At 45.7% G+C, this 19,258-nt stretch overlaps 1 protein-coding gene across 1 annotated transcript in view; it reads left to right on the forward strand.

Annotated features, from left to right (window-relative positions):
* Positions 1-19,258, forward strand: part of Pka-C1 (Protein kinase, cAMP-dependent, catalytic subunit 1) — a 410,566-nt gene that overhangs the window by 149,145 nt on the left and 242,163 nt on the right. The window lies entirely within an intron of this gene.

A 19,258-nucleotide genomic window follows, 5' to 3' on the forward strand; every position in this document is an offset into this window, starting at 1 on the left:
TACAGGCGAGTAAAAGCAGGAGCAGAATCCCGCGTCTACAACTCGCACACACGATCGTGCCTACGATTGTGCACCCCGAGTCCATGCCGCAAGCAACCTCGTCTAGATGTGCGCCAGCGCTCTTCGGCAGGAAGAAGTGAACTTTTACACTGGGTACCGCATTTCAGTGTCTGGGCTCGCGTCGAAGCAGTATTCCACAGAAATAAAGAAAAAAAAAAAGAAATTTGGAGCATTATTTATTTTGCCCTTACTGATTACTGATTGGTTAGATTTAGAAAGGAGTGAGACAAGGCTGCATACTGTCGCCCTGCCTATTTAACCTATATGCTGAGTGCATCATGAGGAAGGCCGGTCTGGACGAGCCTTCAGCTGGACATTAAAAACACAAAGATCATTGCGTCTTGCCCTATCAAGTCATGGAGCATCAAGGGAGAAGAAGTGGAAGCTGTGACAGATTTTCTCTTCTTGGGCTCCAAGATTACCCCGGAAGGAGACTGCAGCCATGAAATTGGGAGACGCCTGCTTCTGGAAAAGAGAGTCATGGCTAGCCTTGACCGCCTAGTAAAGAGCAGAGACATTACACTGCCAACCAAGATCCGTATAACTCGTGCTATGGTCTTTCCAGTTGTGATGTATGGATGCGAGAGTTGGACTGTAAAGAAGGCTGATCGCCGAAGAATTGACGCGTTTTAATTGTGGTGCTGGCGGAGACTCTTGAGAGTTCCTTGGACTGCCAGAAGATCAAATCAGTCGATATTGTCGACCATAAACCCTGACTGCTCATTGGAGGGTCAAATTCTAAAGTTAAAGCTCAGCTACATTTGGTCATCTGATGAGAAGAGAGGAGTCGCTGGAGAAAGGTTTGATGTTGGGAAAGGTTGGGGGTCACTGGAGAAGGGGTAGGCAGCGAACGCGATGGTTAGATGGCATCCTCGAGGCGTTGCAGATGAAGTTATGTGATGTTAAGAAGATAGTGAGAGACCGAAAAGCGTGGCGTGATATGGTCCATAGGGTCACGAAGAGTCGGACACGACTGAACGACTGAACTGAACTGAAACACAGCGGTTAAGTGCTAGGACTTGTTCCGCAGCACATCGCTTCAGCTCTCTAAGCAAGTTTGCTCACAAATGGGCTACATACACAGACGTTGCTTTCTCGGCTGAAGGGATTACCGCACGTAAAGAGTCTTGGGGTTTGGGTTCTGAATTCAGATCCGAGCAGACTGCAGTTGAAAACAGAACTATTACGAACAATGTTAGCTTTCAGCGTTATGCAAGCATTTGGCAAAACTTACCTGCAACAAGGTAGCAGCGCTTGCATTTGTCGGACTCAAAGCTGCTAAAATGTCATGGAGACGGATGGGGATAACGTGCGCTTTCCTCGCGCGGCGCATGTTTGCAGGTGCGGGCCGGCGATCTCCAATTTGTCACCTTTCTTTTCTTTTATGTTATGTTTTACATCGCCTAACGCAAAGCGCTTCGCAAAAAACAAGCCGCTTTCCTCCAATGAAACAGCGCGACGTAAACGTGCAACCTATAGAAAACTTGCAATTGCGCCTATAGCTAAGCTGATCACAGCGCAGTCTCTTCTGAAGTCGCCATCTTGATTCTGCAAACAGAGCTCCACTGTGCCAGGTTCAGAGCATTCGTGCAGGGATAACTCAGAAGCACTGGACTCTAGATTACAAAGCACGAATTCTAACGAGATTTACGCTAGGACAATAAAAACTGGGTGAATGCAAAGTCTGGGGTCGCAGCCATGAGGTTTCCACGGTGGTGAGTAAACCTCAAAGCTGAAGCAATATCTAATAAATTAGCACCGAGCGCAGATGCTGCAGCCGAGATAAGAGTACGTCTAGAGAAAGATAACTTCAATCAGTTCTCTCGAATTTCTTCGGCTGCGTGCCTTTTTGGGATCAACTCTTTTTGGGCCCTTCCTACATTTGAAGGGCTCCCAGGTGTCATATTGGGTATTCCACCTCCATCGTCTGTAATATTGCTAATAAATGTTTCCACCACCGCCCGTTGAATGGCTTAGTCACGTGATTCCCCTTTGTGGTCGGTCTTTTTAGAGCCTGATTTTAATCTGGCTCGCCGTGGAGATCGAAATGACGTCACCGTAACGGGACTAGCGACACAGCAGAAATGAACCAAGCTGTCGACGTTGGAGCCAATTGGTCTCCACAGTCCGAGATGACTTGGCCGTTGGTGGCTTTAAAGGACATAACGACATAATGATATAACACATCATCCTTACGCATTTACATGAATGCGCACATTCGCTGTAAAACACTTGTCCTAGATCTCATTCAACAAGTTTTAAATTCGGAAACATTTTATTGCTCATCGGCAAAAAATGCGGAGTTGGGGTGGCTTCCGCCCAGTAAAAGTGGCACGGAAAGATTTCGAGAAAAAAAAAAAAAAAAATGAGAGCCTCACATTGTTCAAGAAGGACTGTCACTTCACCATCCTCGGCTAATCAAGAAACATGACAAATTGGAAGGGCTTCTTGGCTATCCAAAAAAAAAAAAAAAAATGGTGTCCGTACCAGTCGGCGGTTTAACCCAGAATTTTTGGGTCCTCCGCTGAATTATATGGTTGACTTGGTCCAAGCGGCAAAATTTGAGGGCCCGTCTTTAAAAGTTTGTAGAACCTACGAAAATTTGGAGTCAACCCCGAAACTTCATGTTGGCCGGGGCCATCCGTCGAAAATAAATTGGGTCATTGTCCGGCCAAAACGTTTTGTATTCACCTTGGCGCAGCCCCAAAATTGTGGATTAGACTAATCATTCTTCCGATGCTTTCATGTTTATAGCAAGTAAGTAGTCATAAGTGTCCTCTTAATTTTTTTTTTTTTATCACGGGTGTTCTTTTCCCTCGCTTGACAGTCACAGCAGCGGTAGCTCAGTGGTTAGCTAAGAACGTTGGTGGTTAGGGCGCTCGACTACTGAGCCGAGGGAGCCGGTTTCTATCCCGACCGCCGTAACCACGTTTCAGAACAGAGGGGAAACGCGAGACGCAACTTACTGTGCGACGTAAGTGCACGTTAAGGAATCCCATGTAGTCCAAATGATACGGAGCCCTCCACTACGACATTCGTCACAACCTGAATCGCTTTGGGGCTCTACCTTTCACCGGTGATGAGGTATATGGCCGGTGCTATGGGTGTTCGCCGGCACTGTTGCGACTGAAAATAAAAAAAGGGGGACACCTAGATTTATTCTGCATGCTTTCTGCGCATATACACCCCGTGGTCAGCAGCCCGTCGATTATGAATCGCGCATGACTACACGTAAACACTGCATTCGGTTCTCGCTGTTCTCTGGTAATGGTTGTTTCTGCAAGCACGTGAAACAAATATTCGCATGCTTGAACGACTTCCTTTTCTGTGCGTTTCGTTCGTTGCTGAGAAAAGTAAATAAAATGTTTGCATCTGCTTACAATACTCTTGCGCACCTCCCGCGCTGCGTATAATATATGCGTTCATAAAAGAATCTTTCCCAACAACGATGCTCGTCTCTCTCAGGAGGTACTCCTTGCGTGCTCAGTGCATATATAGTCGCGTGCAAGTGCAACGCTCTTCATGAGATGCATAAATATACACACCAAGAGAGCGGCCGTTATAACTCTCTCATGCATAGCATATGAGGCATTCTTTTCGGCCGGTGGTGCACCACTCATGCATGCAGCAATCGGCGAGCTTTTTTTGTCTTTGCTTTTGCCTTTCTCTTAGCGTTTCTTTTTTTTTTTTTCTTAGCTGGCTGTACATGTTGTGCAATGTTTGAGGCGTGGGGCCTCCCCGTATAAGGATACTTGGACTAGAAAAGAGCTTCTTATTATTTTGTATTGTGTGTTTAACATTGTGAACAATAACTGACGTGGCTGCAACATTGTTTAAGAGGTTCGGTGGAGGGAATGTGGTTTAGTGTTTCTCTTTACGACGGTATGAGAGGAGCGAGGAAGACAGGAAAAGGAAATGAGGAGAGGTGAAAACTAGAGGGAAGAAGATCTAGAGCAGGGAAATATGAGGCACATAGGGAAAAAAGAGACGTTAGCTACTATCTGGGTAGGCACGAGGTGGCGAACATGGAAGTTATAAGTAGAGTGAACAAAGAAAAAGCAAAAATAGCGGATAAAATCGTTGATTAATCAACTGGCTTGATTGTAATGACGTGAAAAAAAGAAGGCTCAGGCTAGAAAAGGAGAACGCACTAGAATCTGGAATAAGCGAGAGGCAGCATGCTCGTGTTTTCCTGCTGGTATTTTAAGGCTCGTTTATTGAGGCTGTGATGTGAATTGATCTGCGCTTCACCTCACCAATGTTAACAACCCTCCTCTCCAATCCAGTCATTGCTCTCGCAGTGTTGGAGAGGCTGTTTTATTCGACGCTCTATGGCCAATCAAGAGGAGGAAGAGGAGGAGGCTGGAAAGTATGGATGCACTCGTAGAACTCATTAATGACAGGCGCAGCATCGATTCTACTTACTGTCTGGCTCGCGCTTTCCATTTTACTCGTTCGTTATCTCGCTTTTTGGGCAGTAATAGCTGGCGGTTCCTTTTACGCCTCTGACGTGTAGGGAGGAACGTCAGTGTGGTTTGGGGACGAGCGAGTCCGAGAGAGAATGGTTAAAGAGAAATGGTGCTTACAACTAGAAAATGAAGGAAGAATAAGAAGAGAAGGACAAATGTTAATGGCTTTTCGGTGTTTCCTGGTTTCGACATTCGGTCGATGCAGTTTAAGCATCCGCAAATTTGGCGTGGCCAATTCTGGATCAAAAGTTTGCGAGGGTCATCTTCGGTATTCGCTACCTGCGAATAGCGTAGACGTGAAATTTGCTGCCGTGCGTCGATTCGGGCAGTAATGGTATGAAATGCGCCGTTTTCATGACGGCGGAGTCTTGGCGCGTTGCGGCAGTGTACTGCTCACCCGCAGTTGGTGCGCAGTGCATTGCAAGCGATGCACGAAGGAGCAGGACGGGCATCGTTGTTCCGACTATAGAAGGAAGAGACGGAAGGGCACGGGGACCTGTCAACTTTCTCTGATGACGTGTGCGCGCGCACACACACACACACACACACACACACACACACACACACACACACACACACACACACACACACACACACACACACACACACACACACACACACACACACACACACACACACACACACACACACACACACGCACACACACACACACACGCACGCACGCACACACAGAAAGAAAGAAAGAAAGAAAGAAAGAAAGAAAGAAAGAAAGAAAGAAAGAAAGAAAGAAAGAAAGAAAGAAAGAAAGAAAGAAAGAAAGAAAGAAAGAAAGAAAGAAAGAAAGAAAGACCCGGAAGGCCTGGAGCAGCCACCCACCTGCCACAGGGCATCAGTCGCGGAAACTTCACCTAGAGGGAAAGCTGTGCTGCCGTCTATGGGAGTTTACATGGAGTTTTCAGACGGCCAGTTCAGCCACCATTGGCGCACAAAGCATCATGGGCCGGAGAGCTACCGAGTGCAGAACTACAACTTTTGGCCAAAACTAATGCAAAGATAAACGTTGTTCTACCGTAAGTAATGTCCTAAGATTGAATGTTGTGAGTATAAATTGCAAAAAGGGAGAGAAACAGCATGTCAGTGTGATATTTATCCAATATAAGCGATGGATCTTTCTTCTATTGGCTTAGTTTTGAGCAGCACAAATACCAATATTTCGGACTTAATAGGCAAACTTTGAAATAAAAAAACGTTATAAGAATATTCATGGCTGTGCAATCACTTAAGGAAGTTTTTAGTGGCATTTCGGGAAACAAAAACCATTTATTGGTGACGTCTGCTTTTGCGCCTTCGCTACTATGGCTTTCGCGGTCTATGTACACACCTTCAGATGATGATGATGACGAAAAAGAAACATCGCAGTAACGCCACTCCACGTACCCGAGAAAAACCGACTGTCCCGCAACAAGTAGCGCACCGGCCCATGATTCTTAGCGCGCCCATGGTGGCTGAAGTGCAGCGCCCTCAGCTTTCCCTCTAGTTAGTGTAAGGAACTCTATGCTTTAAAGGGACGGCGATGACGGCTCCAGACTTCACCCAACGATTTACCGCTCGAATTAAAATTTAATTTCTCTTTCTGGACACACGTTGAGCGTGTGTCGGAAGCAGAGACGCATTACTCGGGGAGAAAATTGAATTTCAAAATAAGACGGGGTAGCATAGTTTCTGAAATGCGGGCTTAAAAATCGATGTCGATGCATGTGTTTAGCTGGCGCAAATCGGTCGGTGCTGGAAACATCTGTATTGTGCCTTGTCTACATTGCGAAAGCTCCGCTTTTGGTCAGACGGTGTCCCTTTGTGTTTTAAAATGATGTGCTGCTCTCTCGGGCGAGAAAGAAAATTGGTTCGGGGGAAAGGAACTTGGATCAATAATTCCAAACTCAAAAATGTGAATGGTTCTATGGGAAAGGAAAGCCGAAGTATGTGTCAAACGTCTCCATGGCCAATGGGATTCAAAGAAAGAGGTGTCACAGTGGAGGGTCCCGGAATTATTTCGACCACCTGGGGATCTTTGACGTGCGCTGACATCACACAGCCAACGGACGCCCCAGTGAAACGTAGCCTCCGTGGTCGGATCCGGACCCGGGTATTCCGGTAGCCGAGCTTCTTAACCACTCAGCCACCGGCTGGAATTTTCAAGGTTTTGCTGCCAGTTTTTCGCTGCATAGCAACGTTTTATTTCTCGTCCAACCCGCTCTGTCGTCGTAATTGACCGTCGTTTACCTGTTCCGGCATTAAACAGCCTCCCGATCTGTTTGGGTCTCTTTAGTGCTTCAAGAAAACAGTTACCTGCGATGTTTGCATAATATGACATACAGTAACCAACTAAAACAAAACGGACCTCAACGCACTTCATGTTTTACGCGTCAAAGAAAGAAAGTAACAAAATTCCCACGAAGAAAGGTGTTAAGCAAGGAGACACGATCTCCCCAGTGCCATTCACAGCTTGCTTAGAGGGAGTATTCAGAGACTTGGAATGGAAGCAGTTAGGGATAAGGGTAGATGGAGAATACCTCAGTAATCTGCGATTTGCTGAGGACATTGCCTTACTAAGTAACTCAGGAGATGAACTGCAAAGAATGATTGGTGACCTAGACAGGAAAAGTAGAAAGGTAGGCTTGAAAATCAATATGCAGAAGACTAAGGTAATCTTCAACAGCCTCGGGAAGGAACAGCTGTTTACGTTAGGTAGCGAAGCACTGGAAGTAGTAGGCGAATATGTCTACTTAGGATAAGTAGTAACCGCAGATCCCGACCATGAAAAGGAAATAAGAAGAATAAGAGTGGGATGGAGCGTATTTGGCAAGCATTCGCAGATTATCACTAGCAGCTTACCGGTATCGCTCAAGAGGAAAGTATACAATACTTGCATCTTACCTGTACTCACCAATAGGGTTGAAACCTGGAGGCTAACCGAGAGAGTTCTACTTAAGTTGAGGACAGTGCATGAGGGCTATGGAACGAAAAATGGTAGGGGTAACATAGAAGTGTGCAGAGTGGGTCAAAGAAACAACTGAAGTTACTGACATTCTAGTGGAAATCAAGAAGAAGAAATGGGCATGGGCAGGACATGTAGTACGAAGAGAGGATAACCGATGGTCGCATAGGGTAACAAACTGGATTCCAAGGGAAGGAAAGCGTAGCAGGGGGCGGCAGAAAATTAGATTTGCGGATAAGGTTCAGAAATTCGCAGGGGTTAAGTGGATGCAGCCAGCACGGAACCGTGTTAATTATATGGGAGAGGTCTTCGCCCTGCAGTGGGTATAGTCAGGCTAATGATGAGGATGATGGTTTCTTTTGGCGCTATAGATCCTAGCCCACACATTTGGGGCCGTACTTCAAATATACGTCGTTATCGATAGTGTCGCGATCTCCCTGACCTATCTGATTGGTGGAAACACCGGAACCGGATGTCTGTTTGAATGCCATCACTTTCGGTTCCGGCTTTTCCCCCAATCAGATGACCCGAGGTCGCGTGAGATAGCGACACTTTCGATAACGACGCAAACTCGGAATACGGACCTTGCTTTGTGGCTCCAGACACGGTCATCGTGTGGCTGCATAGACAGCGAGGAGCAGATCGAAGCGAAGATTGCATAGCCTGCAAATGAATAAATAAATAAATAAATAAATAAATAAATAAATAAATAAATAAATAAATAAATAAATAAATAGAAAGAAAGAAAGAAAGAAAGAAAGAAAGAAAGAAAGAAAGAAAGAAAGAAAGAAAGAAAGAAAGAAAGAAAGAAAGAAAGAAAGAAAGAAAGAAAGAAAGAAAGAAAGAAAGAAAGAAAGAAAGAAAGAAAGAAAGAAAGAAAGCGGATGACTTCAAGATGGGCCTGGTCGATAATGATTTCTGCATGCGGCATGTACGCCCACGTCTATAAGTAGACACAGCCACCCTTCTCCCCCGTGCCTTCCACCCCTTCCCTAAGCGGTGCGTCGCGCGGGAGAGTTTATTGACTCTGCCCATTCGAGATGAACCTAGTGCGCTTATACCCTATTAAGAGTATGTCTGGCACGCAACCAAATACAGAGCTGTGTGCCGCTGAAGCACTAGCTGACTCATTATTCTCGATTTCCACTTGATACTTCCTAGCTCAGCAAGACATCTTCGGGCGGGTGTAAATTTTAGGTTTAAAATTGTTTCTGGTGATCTTGTTCTCAATAGAGGAATGCTGTACACAAGCGACGTTTATAGCGACCGGCTTATTCGCATGTAGATTTTGTTGTGATCCTCGATCGTTTGCCTCGATCAGCAGACAGCTGAATGTAGTATTCGAGCTTCGGGATCGTCGCGACAACTGTTTAATGGATGAACGGGATGAACGTGTTAGCTGCCATAAGTGTATGAAGAAGCTGCTAAAAAAGAAACCTATATAAATCTTAAACGCAGCCTTGAAATTTGTATTTTGATGCTCATTGCGCGGGCATATCATGGAGCTATCCTTAATTTTCCACGGGATGTACTGCAAGCACCTGCGTATTTGCGCCCTTTTTTATCGCCCTTAGACATTCATAAATCATTAAAATTACCTTAATGTGGCTGTCCTGTAATGATTGATTCCTTATTGAATATCCCATTTTTTTGTCAATTTCTGCATTTAGAGCACCAATTATAGGGATTAAATATAAGAAGTTGGCAAATTCCATATTCACCACCTGGAGACTGAAAAGGTAAATTATAGGTCTGCTGCTTGCGGTAGCATCGTTGCAGGGCCTTTTTATGTGCGCCTGCTTAGTGAAACGTCCGCAGAAAAAAAAAAGTTAGTGGGATTTGGTTAGTTTGGTTAGTGGGGTTTACCGTCCCAAAGCGACTCATGCTATGGGAGACGCCGTAGTGGAGGACTCCGGAAATTTCGACCACCTGGGGATCTTTAACGTGCGCTGACATCGCACAGCACACGGGCGCCTTGCTTTTCGCCTCCATCGAAAAGTGGCCGCCGAGGCCGGTATTCGATCCCGCACCCTTGAGAACAGTAGTCGAGCGCCATAACCACTCCGCCACCCTGCCCGGGCAAAAGAAAAAAGTGTGTTTGCGGCTCAAGCGTACCAAGCGCTTCGTTGCAAGAAAATCTGCCAATTTATTCTGAAAAAAAGAAACATGAAAATCTCAGGAACACTAGAAACGATTTAGCAAATTTTTGTGCACGCTATGAATGGCAAAGCAAATCATGACGACACAATAAAGTTTAAATGAGTTTTAGGAACGTTTTCGACGAAAAAAATGTGCCTCTGTGTTTAAAATATTAATTAGGTTATAATTATTTTCCAAACCGCAAGCAAAAAAAACTCGAAGCACAACCAAATGTGTCGCGGAAATTTTCGATGAATGAAGGCCGGATTTATATATTCATGGCAGTGGTGTAAGATTTCACCATCGAGGCAAAATAGTCATCAACGTCTAGCCGGCCACAGTGCGTCCAGTTCTGGATTTTGTGTGAGGAACGCATACCCAAGGAAATATTAATAATCGCCTTAGGCTTCCTCATCATCACCACCACCAGCCTGACTACACCCATCTGCAGGGCAAATGCGTCTCCCATATCCTACAAATCACCCGGTCTGCTGCCAGCTGCATTTATCTGATCCCCGCAAATTTCCCAATAGTTTTCCCACATAACTCTATGACGCCCTCTGCTACGCTTGCCTTCTCTTGGGATTCAGTATATAATTCTTGGGAGCCATCGGTTATCTGGTTCTCGCACTACATGACCTGCCCATGCCCCTATCTTATTCATGACTTCTATCAGAATGTCATTAAATCGCATTCTTTCCCTGACCCACTCGGCATTCTTCCTGTCTCTTAACGTTACAGGCCTCACCGCTTCCTTCTTACTACCCGGCCTTTTATGTCAAATTACTTTGTAATTTCTCCCTCCTGTAATAGAAGAAGGTCGAGGCAAGCTGAAGAAGTCAAGGTTGTAATGGGGATTCCTGTTAACGGATCCATTTAGAAAAATATGCATCCAGAACAAGCTGTTGCTACAGTGAACATTCTTATATAACTTCATGTCAAATTACGTGTTCCTCCAAAAGCCTGAAATGTAAAATTAGAAATTCGCCGCTTATTGCCGTTGCGGCCTGCTTCGCTCATCAGATTGGTATTCGAGATGATAGGTTCACTACAGCTTAACACGCTTTTCTAGGCGAATTTTATATGTGACACGCGAACGCCATGGTAATCTAATCGACAGAGAAGATAACGCTGATGATTCTTTTTTTTTTTAATTATGCTTAAGTTCGCAAGAACGGATAGGTACATAGGAAAACAATGATGGCACTCTTTTGGGTAAGTTTTGCTACGTTTAGTTTTGCTTTGCCACGTCTTGGCAGGTTTAGCTAAATATTTAACAGCTCCTTTCGGCTTTTGTTAAGATGAAGGAGGCTTGGTTAAGGTTTTAGGTGCAACTTCGTCAGGGAAGACAAATACAATCAAGGCGGCGACATTCGAAGTGCTGCGTGAAAGACTGGCAGCTTGCCTCGTGAAAACAAAAAATTTTGGAGGTTTGTTTAGTGGGAAAGCACTACACGCGGGTAGCTAAATCGTCACCAAAACGACTGTGCCTTACTTTGACCTTGCGAAGCCTTGAAGGTAATCTCATCCCCATTCAGGGGCTTAAGGAGAAGGCGAGGTGGGGCCTCGTGAAGAGTTCAAGGTCATTTGCCGACACCCGGCGAACTCTGTAGTTGCAGCCCGTTTCTTTAACTTTCGCTCCAAAAACGGCTGTCGAGATTGCGAAGTGTAGCCGGTTTTGAAAACTATGTCATGTGCAAACTTGAACCTTTCCAAATAACCTTTTTGCCTATAACCCTGCTCACCTTGGCGACGCGGGCAGTCTGTATTGTTTTGTGAAATAAGGACAAAAAGGAAGAAAAAAATGCCGAGATGGCGCACTAGAGAAGCTGATCTCTACCTCTGCCAGGGTTCGAAACCCACTTTCTGCAAGCTTCTTTTTTTTTTCGAGCGGCTGCTCTAGTAATCTATTAACCCTTGTGTTTAGGCAACATGCATTCTACAGGGATACCAAACTAAGTTGGGCGTTCTGTCCACACAACCTCCGCTGCTAACGAAATGCCAACTAGCATCGAAGCATAGGGAATATCTGGGGATCGATATGGAGAAATGGGGAAGTTTGGGGAAACCTGGGGGTGCCTGGGGAAGCGCTGGCAGCGATGCTGTACTGTGCAACCAAGGGCCCGGGCACGCGAGAGAGAAAACGCGAAGACGACAGAGCGAAAAAAAAAGAACACTTGTGCAAGACAACGAGAAGAGAAGCTGAGCTTGCTGTGCGGGGAAGAGCACTTCGTGCGCCGGTAGCGGTGGCGGCGGCGCCTCCTCGAGGAATGGCCAGGTGTGGAAAGAGGATAAATCTCAGAGGAGCGAGAGAAAGGCTAGGCTGCGGTGCGGAGAGAGGGTCTCAACGCTGGGGATGAAGTTGGGACTAGAGGGAGAGAGAGAGAAAAAGACCGCGCTCCGTGATGAAGGGAGAGAAAAAGCAAGGTGTGCGCATGAAGGTCGGGGGAGAGGGGGCCAAAAAAACGCGCTCCTCGCATTGCGCGCGCGCGCGCTCAACCCCCGCCCCCGGGAGAAGCAGCGCGCGGGCCCACAGCCGAAACCCCGCGAGTCAAATCGAGCGCCGCTCCGCGAGCGCCGGTAACTCGGGTGGTACACGGAAAGAGCTGTATCCTCTCTTGCCTTGGCGTTGCCTTGGCGTCGGTTCCACTCACCACTGATACGCGTCCCGGGACGCTGGTTCGAAGCCACCGCAGAATTTGCGCGCACTCCATCTCTGCGACGGCGACAAACTAGACCCTGTGTTGCAGTTGCGCACCCTGGCGCGGTGTACAGGGCAAGCGTATATCGGAAGCTGGGCGTCGCGCGCCACTGTGGCAGGAACCACCCTTGACGGCAAAGCTTGACGCAGGTGTGGTGTGCGTCGTTCGGATTAGCCCGTTGATTCACCGGTACACTTTAAAGAGAAATTTTGAAGATTGCATCCCGGTAATCGTTTTCGTGCCCCGTCTGTTGCTGCTTTGTCTCAGTTCTACGGAGGGGCCAGAGAGCAGCGCCTTTTGCCCCGTCCGCTGGACCATTCCGTGCTCTCCTGATCTCTTTGCCGGAGTTACCATCCGTGATGGCTTGACCGCCTGTGGGCGCTGCGAGCGTGATTAGCTAGCGCTGTTTGTGAAGTGCTTCAAGCTGTGCCAGTGCCAAGTTTATACGGCGCGTGTTTCTTTTCTTCCCCTCGGGAGACTGTCCGGCCCTCGTGGTGTTGTTGCCTGCAGCGACCTCTTCCTTCGCAGACCCGAAGACCTCGCGTTGCTTTCTTTGCTGGCAGCAGCCAAGCCAGAAAGGAGTGCTCTCTCGGAGGCAGCGTAGAGTCGCGTTCTTCGCCGAGTGCCATCCAACGTGTGACGTTGGTGTCAAGTGAACTGGCCGACCCAAGAGACGACGACCGGGCGGCGTCAGGAGCACGCCGACAGCTCGAGACAGCGGAGCCATCGGCAGTGCACTGTGGTTTCGTGTGCGTGACGGCAGCTACAACTCTCTCGTCCGTCCCGACGCGTTTTCTTTGACGCGGCGTTGCGTCGGCGTTCGTGAGGAGCGAGCTTGTGGTTTTTGTGCTGTGCGTTTAGTCTACTACGCCTGGCGAGGGTGACGTCGGAATTTTGTGACTGCGTTCGGCAGCACCGCGGAAGAGCGCATCGGCGGACTGCTTCGACGGTACCTCGATCGCCAATGGTGAGGAAAGTTATAAATTAAACCTAATTTATAGCTGGGAGCCCACGCCAGAATCCTGGGTTTGCAGAGTCGCTCGTTTACAGTAGGTCTTCCACTTGACATGTTGTCAAATTAGAATTGCCTTTTATTAAGGAACATCTATCAAATAACACCGAGAGCTCATGCGAGCTGCGAACAACTAAAGCTGCTCTCCTCGAATGACTTTTTTCTCACAAGCTATCAACCTGCGACTCTGAAAGCTTGAGCCCTTGCTACAGGTAGCCAATATGCTCGTCATGCATGGTTCTCCAGTCACTGCTAGCATCGTGCTCTGTTACATTCCTTACGCAACGCTTCTTACCGGTTTCAAGTCACAACAACCACCACTAGACACCCCCACACATGTCAGCCTACCTCTAGCGCGAGGAGGTATAACAGCGATATTCGTATCCCAACATCCCCCACAATCATGAGTACGCGGCCTCAAAGACCCATGTGCGCCATTTGATAGCATGTGGTACAACGTACTGCATGTTATCAAATCATGTGGTCTCTAATTCTCCTGTCTTATTTGCCTTTTAAGGTTCATGTGCCCATGTCGACTGCTGTTTGGTTTACTGCCCCACTCTTCCACTGCGTGCATTCAGCAGGTCGTGTTTGCTCACACGATCCCAATAATCCTCGACCAGCCAGGTTTGTTGAAAGCATGATGGCGGAAGTGCTGGCAATACGTATACCACCGGTCGCCTCCTCCAGCAATGTGCAAAATGTGAACTGTATAATTATAAAAAGGTACGTGTTCTTATGCAACGCATCACATTCAAATCTGTGCGTTTTATTGCTTATCCAGGAGCGCAATTCTCGTAGTGGCCTTTAGGGTAACTACACGCAGTTCAGTCTATTTGCGAGATGTGCAGCTTCAATATACGTAGTATAGTATTGGTTTGGTTTGTGGGGTTTAACGTCCCAAAGCAACTCAGGCTTTAACATGCACTGACATCGCACAGCACACGGGCGCCTTTGCTTTTCGCCTCCATCGAAAAGCTGCCGCCGAGGCCGGGATTCGATCCCGTGTCCTTGGGAACAGTAGTCGAGCGCCGTAACCACTGCGCCACCCCGGCGGGGTCGTAGTATAGTATAGTATAGTATAGTATAGTATAGTATAGTATAGTATAGTATAGTATAGTATAGTATAGTTAGTATAGTATAGTATAGTATGGTATAGTTAGTATAGTATAGTATAGTATAGTATAGTATAGTATAGTATAGTATAGTATAGTTAGTATAGTATAGTATAGTTAGTATAGTATAGTATAGTATAGTATAGTATAGTATAGTATAGTATAGTATAGTTAGTATAGTATAGTATAGTATAGTATAGTTAGTATAGTATAGTATAGTATAGTATAGTATAGTATAGTATAGTATAGTATAGTTAGTATAGTATAGTATAGTATAGTATAGTATAGTATAGTATAGTTAGTATAGTATAGTATAGTTAGTATAGTATAGTATAGTATAGTATAGTATAGTATAGTATAGTATAGTATAGTATAGTATAGTATAGTATAGTATAGTTAGTATAGTATAGTATAGTATGGTATAGTTAGTATAGTATAGTATAGTATAGTATAGTATAGTATAGTATAGTTAGTATAGTATAGTATAGTATAGTATAGTATAGTTAGTATAGTATAGTATAGTATAGTATAGTATAGTATAGTATAGTATAGTATAGTATAGTATAGTATAGTATAGTTAGTATAGTATAGTATAGTTAGTATAGTATAGTATAGTATAGTATAGTTAGTATAGTATAGTATAGTATAGTATAGTATAGTATAGTATAGTTAGTATAGTATAGTATAGTTAGTATAGTATAGTATAGTATAGTATAGTATAGTATAGTATAGTATAGTATAGTATAGTATAGTATAGTATAGTATAGTACAGGTAGTACATATACTGTATATGTATAGATAGTATATATGCGCCATGTATGCAGAGTTGCAGACCTCATAAACAAACGGGACAGCGGGCTCCTGCCCTAAAGACAAACGCATGATTTACGCTCTTATATAAGCAGTGACACGCTCCAGATTTGAATATGGTGTCCTGTAAAAACACGCACTTAGCATATATACTAATAAAAGATACTTTATAAAGTACAGAATATAATTATGAAGCAATATACTTGCTCCTCTCTTGCAAGAAAGCCATGCGACTTCATGTGGTCGAGGGTTGAAAAATCAGGATGTATTCCCCTAGGAAAGGCTTACTTTCCACATTCACCCCACCCACTAGTTTAATTAGCGACAATAGTATCTCTCGTATTTTTGACTGTCTTTGGCTGGTCGCTTGCAACTCGTACATTTTTGCACTTCATGTTTTGCCTGGCCCGCTTGCCTCGAATAACACATGACGAAAAATTGAAATAAAGTAACGTTACAAATAATTACACAGGAGTCTAACCGGCTGCGTTTAGACATGGATTTAACACGACAGCCAAAAAGGCGAGGAGATTTTTAACGGAGCGAACTAAAAAAAGGATATAGCAATGGCAGGAAAGATGAATATTCCTTCGCCCCTGGCACCCGCTTACCATCTTCTTTTGGGGTGTGTCGAGACCAGACACAGCAGCTATATCAATCACTGCTGCCTTGGGGGAGAGGGCTGTCCTTCTGGCCAGACATTTCAGAGGCTGCCCAACGTCATTCATTTTAGTCTTGTATTCTACTGCGGTTCAACTGAATTACTGCGCATTCCAAAAATAAGTTCCCAGAATGTTGGGAAAGCGCTGAAAAACTTCGCGTTTTGTGTCATCGCTTCATCCTGAGTGCACGTTAGTGAGAGTTTACTGTCCTTGCCAAAAGAAACCACGCAAGGAGGTTTTTTTTTTCAGCCGTATACTGTAATCCTTAAAATGTCTGGAGAGGGGACAACAAGTGTTATGTTTACCTTACGCAAGTTTATAGCTTAAGGAGTGTCATAAGTGATGTGCTGTGTAGTAAAGAAGAAAAAAATTAGTTATGGTTTAGCTTTGGTTAACCCTAGTTGAATTACGAAAGCAACAGAAGCTTCTTTTGCCTGCTACATTATTCCCCTATTACGCCCTTTCGGTGTAAGGTGCTACATTATTGGGGACATTTAAGCTCATCCTTTAAGGGTATGACGCGAGAACGTAAGCTACCAGCTCACATATAAAGTCATGCTTCAACCAAGCCGTACGGGCGTGTCTGCGTGTCGTAGGGGTAACGAGAATGCAAACGGTTCTGGCAGGCTGATTCTGATATCACCCTCACATATGAAAGGAGCAACCCGAGTTGTCAGCTCCTGCCCGTGGCATAAGGGTAACGTGAATTCATGTGCCATGGCAGGCTGATTCTTTTTACGAGGAGACCGTAGTTACGCCTCTTTATAGCCTAGCTGCGGCCACCCGAGGTCTCGCTTTGACTGTCGTAGTGTTGCTTTCGCAACAAAACTTGATTACTTTTGACAAAGACGGTGTGTGCGGAATTCGCTGCGCTGGAGTTTGTGTGCAGTTGTGTGGGAAACGTGTGGCAGATGCCCAAGTCCGGCTTTCACCACATCCATTACGGCTGAGTCGTTACACCTGGTTCGAATGTCAAAACTGAAGGCGCTTTTGAGTATTAGCATAGCCTCCTTTAGATGTCCCCCCATGTGCTCCCATGGGAGGGTGACTTTGGGAAGTTTATGAGGCGCCTCCATGGAATCTGGGTTGGAGCAAGCTGAGTTTTGGCCTGTTCCTCGTCTACGGGCAGGCGTTCGCAGGCGCCTTTTATACAGCAGTTTCCGTTATGGAGGTTATGGAGAAAGGCTGAATATACTGGACCCTATATGGGTGCGCATTATACTGCCGTTTGTAACAATTACGTCCACAAAACGGTTTTTACCTTGCAAGCGGAACAATGTTGCATTAATCAAGGCTTTTTTTTAGCGCTTTTGTTACGACGACAGGTGTCTCTCGTAATGTTTATATTGTCATCCTTGTAAGCCACAACCTCGTATGTTACAAGAACAAGATGGGATCTCGGTGTCCGTTGTGTGTCGCCCGGTCACATCTTTTGTATATCTCGTGCGATGGAACACTGACCTCTCTTTATGAGCTGATTGATAAGCAGTGCTCCGCTGCTGAAGCTTAAGCTTTAGCAGCAGTTGGGCAATCAAGTTTACTCCAATAATGTTCCGTACTCAGTTGCAATAAGCTGCCCACAAATGTGTGTGCGAACACCACCGTGGATGCCGCAGCAAGACACAAAAAAATTATAAGGGACTTTAGTGACTAAACTAATGAAAGGCGAAAGCCTGAGTGACACATTCTGCTGCACAACTGGTAGTTATTAGTAATTAAGTAAATAATTAGATATTAAGATGTAATAATTATTTAATCCCAATAGTAAACTATTGATTAATTAGTCATTAATTAGCAATTTGTCACTGACATATGGCCATATAAGGCACGCATTTGCGCATACTGTGGTGGCGCTCTCGATTGGTCGATACCTCTATGACGTCATCCCGCCTCGGCTAATCAGAGCCGCCTCAAAAGCGGGACACATTTTGTCCACGACAGCATGAGCCATTAAAGGATTTCGCCTTAAAAGAACCTTGAGGCTGTACGCCTTCGCCGTATAGAAATTGATACCCCCCTCCCGCGACGAGAAACCACTGCCTTTAACTCCTTAGCCCCTTCAGCTCAAGTGCAATAAGGTCACGTAACGCTGAAGTGCTTCTGCTCATTAACCAACAGTTGCAAACAGCGGCGAAACAGAACTTTCGCAGGTCAGAAGGTCATTAATTATGTGGGCCCAGGAGCAGTGACTTCATAACTATTTTTTTTTTGCGACACACTCCGGCTACTAAAGCCAGACAGTGCCTATGCAAATCCCGCAAAATGTTCTCCGATGTGGTTATTGCTTTGAAAAGAATTAAGGAAATGAGAGCTGCGTGGTTACGGAACGCGACGCTTAACGAGAACCACGGGCGGGCGACGCTTCCCGACCCCGTGCGCGTTGGCGGTCGGGGTAAACGAGCGAGCGGCTTCTTCTGCCCGGGCACGAGATCGTTTACGGCAACCCATTTGCCGACGCAGCGGCACGCAACTCCATGGTACACGCTCACGCACACACCTGCAGCCAAAAACGCGCGGGTGCTTTAGCGCCACAAGGCCGTGAGAGCCAGACGCTGGCAGTCTGCCTTCTCGTCTAATTGCAACTCTGGCAGGAAAGACGACTGTCGGCGAGCACTGCATGGGGGACCTCGGCAGTTTACAAATAGACTGGCGTCAGTCACAGCGCCGCGAGCACTGTGTGTACCATCGTGGCCTGCTCCAAGGTTACACCGGACCACCGTGGGGCTCGCTCATCGCGGAAGTCGGGCCGCCACGTGATATCCCGCGATAGCAGGCAACAGCTTATGCTCCAGGGTCTCTCTACGCCCCTGCTCTTGCGGAGTACTCGCCGGCACGGTGCGATATGGGCCACGAAGAACTTAAGTGTGTGGCAGCTAGAATATATTAATTTTCGGGACTAACTGCGCTACCGCAACCGTTAGTTCCTTAAGAGACAACGCTTTTAGGGACTAACTACAAAGAAGCTTCGGCCATGCTCGCTCACAACGGACTAAACCTTTGTCGAGGGGTCACTAGTGCTTTTAGTCTCACTTTGTCCATATTTGGCTTACAGCAGAACTCTATAGGGTGTGTGCAACGGGCACGTAGATTTCAGCGCGTATACTATGCAGTCACACTATATATATATATATATATATATATATATATATATATATATATATATATATATATATATATATATATATATATATATATATATATATATATATATATATATATATATATATATATATATATATATATATATAGCTAAATATGGGCGACTTAGAGCGAAGTGCACTAATTGGTGTCCTGTATTTTTCTGTCTGCGTTCTACCGTCCTTCTTCATCACC

This window comes from Amblyomma maculatum, chromosome 8 (genome assembly GCF_055883805.1).
Source record: "Amblyomma maculatum isolate TAMU_Amacu chromosome 8, ASM5588380v1, whole genome shotgun sequence".
NCBI lineage: Eukaryota > Metazoa > Arthropoda > Arachnida > Ixodida > Ixodidae > Amblyomma > Amblyomma maculatum.